The sequence below is a fragment of the Hordeum vulgare genome, chromosome 6H (genome assembly GCF_904849725.1).
Source record: "Hordeum vulgare subsp. vulgare chromosome 6H, MorexV3_pseudomolecules_assembly, whole genome shotgun sequence".
Taxonomy (NCBI): Eukaryota; Viridiplantae; Streptophyta; class Magnoliopsida; order Poales; family Poaceae; genus Hordeum; species Hordeum vulgare.
Window position 1 is genome coordinate 189,840,162 of NC_058523.1, and position 4,708 is coordinate 189,844,869.

Consider the following 4,708-nt stretch of genomic DNA (forward strand, 5'->3'; position numbering starts at 1 on the left):
GTGGTGACCCAAAGGGGTTAAGCGGAAGCGAGAGTCGGGTTTTACCCAGGTTCGGTCCCTCTGATGGAGGTAAAAGCCTACGTCCTGTTTTGTGTATATTGACGGTGGAATCGATTACAAGGGTGCGTATTCGCCTGACCTAGCTCTCGATTGATTGTAACTTTAAGTCTACCAGCCCCAGAGACTCGCCATTTATATGCAGGTCGAGGCCGTGAGTTTACAAGAGTCTGGGTCACATTACAATTCGTGACCCGGTATGTTTCTAAACCGCCTTGTCTCTTGAACAAGGAAACTATGACAAGTCATCTCCTTCATGGGCCTTGAGTCGCCATCTTCATGTCTTGGGCCGCAACCGGCTCTTGTTAGAAAACACCCCGCACCTTCCGTGTCACGGGTTAAGGCCCAACTTTGAACATGACCTTTTGAGCTGTCATTAGCCTGACCCGGCCTCTTAGGGCGGGTCATACGGCGGGTAATATCCCCAACATGTAGAAATTTCTACTAACGCGAACCCTAGGTTTTGCTCCTCCCTTCTCTCGTTGCCTCGCCCACCCCCACTCCCCCGTCTGCCACCTCCGCTACACACCCGAAGGGTGAGAAGGCAAGGAGGAAGGGGAAGATGCTGGCGAGGCCCGGGCTCCGGTCCCGGTCTGTCGTCTACCCCTATCCAACCCCGACCCAATCCAATGAAGTAGATTCCCCATCAAGCAGCTGCCAGCGACCCCAATCCACCGCCGGCCAGCGACCCCAACCCCGGCCATGACTCCATCGTCGCGCCACCTCCCCTCCATGACTGGAGATCCACTCGAGCTCCTCCTCTCCAATCCCTTCGCTGACGACGACACCCAACCCCACACCCACCGACGACTGTCTCCCCCAACCCCATCACCACCGAAGACCTTAGGTTTGACTCGCAGGCGGGCGGGGTGACAGCGCCCAAAACCGTAGCTCCTCACCTACTCACCCATGGATGGATGGATGGATGGGGACGGGGCAATGACGCGGTGGATCCACAGCCGCAACCACCTTCTCTCGATGGGGACCTCGACACCGACGAACACCACTTCTACCTCGGACTCCATGATGTAATCTCTAGCGAGACTTCATCTCCGACCGTGAGAATCCCTCCTAATCCTCCCTTCTCCTGTTTATTTCTTCATCTTTGATCTGATCTGATATGTGCAAGCTGCTCCTGTTGCTGCTGCAGGTGGACAAGGAAGCCCTCGTCCCCATGGTTGTTGCTGCTTCAAGTGGACAAGGAAACCCTGACGGTGACGGACGTGGTGAGCTCCATGCCTGTAGATCAGATTTGATTTGATACATGCAATTAATTCTTGTTTTGGACAGACACAACTTGGTCTTGATTGTTGTTGTTGTGCAATTTGAATGAAAGAATGCACGTCCTGCTTCCATTCACTTTGAATGTGTGTGCAATTTGAATTTCATGCTTTCTTGAGCATATAAAATCCTTCTTAGAGCATTCTTTGTTTGAATCGTGTGTTTGCGTGTGTTGTGTGAAGCTTAGTTGGTTATTACATATTCCCACACTTGGAACTTGAAAACCCAAATTGTTTTAGCTTCACATAGAAGATAATCATATATATATATATAATTTAGAAGAAAAAAATCAGGTCGTATCCCACAACACTACATGGAACATAATTTCTGCAATTGCCTTCTTGATTTCGAAACAAGTAGTCCGAAAAACAATTTGCTGAAAATTTAGGTGAAACTAGTAGTCTAAACTGCTATAAGATTGTAGATATCAATGGAAGTTGTTGAACAAATCAATCAACTACATGTTGGATTTATGGATAGATGCTTGAAGGTTGTCTGAGCTCTGAAGCTTTTATTGTTTGGTTTTGACCTTAGATGATTCAGTTCTCAATTTAATACTATATATGGCCTTTGTGGAAGACTTTACAACTTTAAAATCCAAATTACTTCAGCCTGCTCATTTATACTTCACAAAGAAGATACCGATTTCTGCTATAGTTAGCCTGATGTAATTGCTTGGAATAAATTGTGGACAAATTTCTACTATGACATTGATACATGTATATGCTCATTGTTCTTTCTTGGAGGTGTGTGTTGATTAAAGGGTCTGCGTGATGGAGGTTGGCAACATAGACGATTCAACGATGAAGGTGGAGACAGAGGCGAGCCATTCATAGGGCCGGTCTTCGGTTCCCTGACCCTGACCCCGGGCGGCGTCGCCTCCTCGGCGAGGTAGTTGGGCCTCAAGAACAGCATCGAGACCAACTTCGACGACGACCATGTCTTTCAGATAGCTTCTTGGTAGGTTTGACAGCAGATTCTCTTCTATTTACTTTGGTTTATATAGAATTTAATAGTTGTTGTTTCTAGCAACTTTTTCCTTCCCGTTGCTCATAACTTAATGAACCTGTTGATAAAAATATATGCTACTTACTTGGTATATATATATTTGTATCTAAATTAGTGTATCTTGTGACAAGCCAGGAGATCTCAACGCTCGATGTGTCTCCGTCGACGAACGCACTGAAGTTCTATTCTCCAGCAACTAGACATTATCTGGGGGACTGCACAAGCCATACAGGGTCCATCCATGAAATTGCCTTTTCAGCTCTGTCGTTGCCGCAAGTGACATGCTCTAGCTCTGGTGATGGCACCATCAGAGCCTGGGCCAGAAGAATCTTTAAGCAAGTTCTTTGTCCTACTAGGTCTTGATTGTTGAATAAATATGTTGGTTGAACATAAATATTATGTGAATGTGCGTGACTGCAAAATTTCGTTAGTACCATAGTCTCATCTACACATTTCCTTCTTTAGTATATATATATATTAGAGTTCATCAGTATGTTTCTCAGTTTGTGCACTTTAGATATTTGTATTCGCATAAAGATGTGAGGCATTAATTGTTAATTCTTGTGATGCTTGGTTTGGACTGAGGTTGGCTCGTAACCATTAAAACTTAAACATGAGCTATCATATCTATTTGAGTTTGTTTCTCTACTATATATCTGGTTTGTTCATAGAGCCACTTTTTTGGAGTGAGATGAGAATAAGAATTTCACTTTTGTAATGTTTGCTTGTATAGACATGTGAAGGTTTCTTCTGCATTACCACTAGTTTTGATAGCCCCAGCTATGATTGTGTTTTTCGATACAAATGGTAGCTTCTGAGGAGCTCTTGTTCTTGGGGGATGCACGTTGTTCGAACCCCTACTGCAGAAAATAGATATTATCCTAAATATTTCGAAATGTTAGGATTTAATTAATTGCTTCTAGATAGTGCCCACCTCAAGTTAAATCATGTCATAATATCAGGACCATTAGTTGGATTTAAGAACAAACAATCAAGATATGCAACTCTAGAAACATCTGTAAGGTGCCATGTTTGATCAAAGAGTATCAGTATGAGCTTCACACACTGCAGAACCAACAATACTTTTTAACTAGGTGGATAACAAAAAGCATGGTACTAGCTCAATTTGTGTTATCATTCTAAATAACTGTCCTTTCCTTGAATGGTTTGTTCATAATATATTTGCCTCGTTTTTCTGATTCTTCTTTGCCGATTCATGTAACAAGACGACCGAGGAAGGCATGTTGCCATTTTGTTTGTTCCTAGCCCTAACTATGGTCGTCCAACCAGTCTGGCATGTTGTTCATTGATACTTCTCTAATGTATCTTTAATTTTTGATGGTTCCATTCTACTATCTTGCCAGCTTTGGATGTTTTGTATGCATGAATATGCTATTTTTGGGACTAACCTATTAACTCAGTGCCAAGTGCCAGTTTCTGCTTTTTCCGTGTTTTTGACCTTTTTCACAGAAGAATATTAAACGGAGTCCAAACAAAATAAAACCTGCGAGGTGACTTTTTCCATAATAGAAGATACGCAGGGGACTTGAGAGCAAGGCAAAGGACCTAGGGGGAGGTCACAAGCCCCCTAGCCGCGGCCTGCGGGGGGGGGGGGGGGGGGGGGGGGGGGGGGGCGCCTAGCAGGCTTGTGGCCCCCCCGTGGTTCCTTTGCTCTACCTCTTTCGCTTATAAATTCTCTAAAAATCCAACACCACCAGAAGGAACCACGAAAATACTTTTCCGCCGCCGCAAGCTTCTGTCTCCGCAAGATCTCATCCGAGGACCGTTCTGGAGCCCTGCCGGAGGGGGATTTGGACACGGAGGTCTTCTTCATCAACACCATTGCCTCTTCGATGATGCGTGAGTAGTTCACCAGAGACCTTCGGGTCCATAGCTAGTAGCTAGAAGGCTTCTTCTCTCTCTTGGATCATCAATACAAAGTTCTCCATGATCTTCATGGATATCTATCCGATGTAATCTTGTTTTGCAGTGTGTTTGTCGAGATCCGATGAATTGTGGATTTTTGATCAGGTTATCTATGAATATTATTTGAGACTCCTCTGATCTCTTATATGCATGATTTCGCATCCTTGTAATTCTCTTCGAGTTATGGGTTTCGTATGGCAACCTTGATCTATAATTCTTGCAATGGGAGAAGTGCTTGGTTTTGGGTTCATACCGTGCGATGTCCTCACCTAGTGATAGAAGGGGTAGCGAGGCACGCATCATGTTGTTGCCATCAAGGGTAAAAAGATGGGGGTTTATATCATATTGCATGAATCTATCCCTCTACATCATGTCATCTTGCTTAAGGCGTTACTCTATTTGCTATGAACTCAATACACTAGATGCATGGTGGATA

General features: G+C 44.3%; 1 long non-coding RNA gene across 1 annotated transcript; it reads left to right on the top strand.

Moving 5' to 3' along the window:
* The first annotated feature begins 500 nt into the window (after positions 1 to 500).
* Positions 501 to 2,572, top strand: LOC123402622. The gene is made up of 4 exons (XR_006611315.1): positions 501 to 1,115; positions 1,208 to 1,283; positions 2,085 to 2,298; positions 2,478 to 2,572. It is a non-coding gene; the product is annotated as an uncharacterized LOC123402622 (long non-coding RNA).
* The last annotated feature ends 2,136 nt before the right edge of the window (positions 2,573 to 4,708 follow it).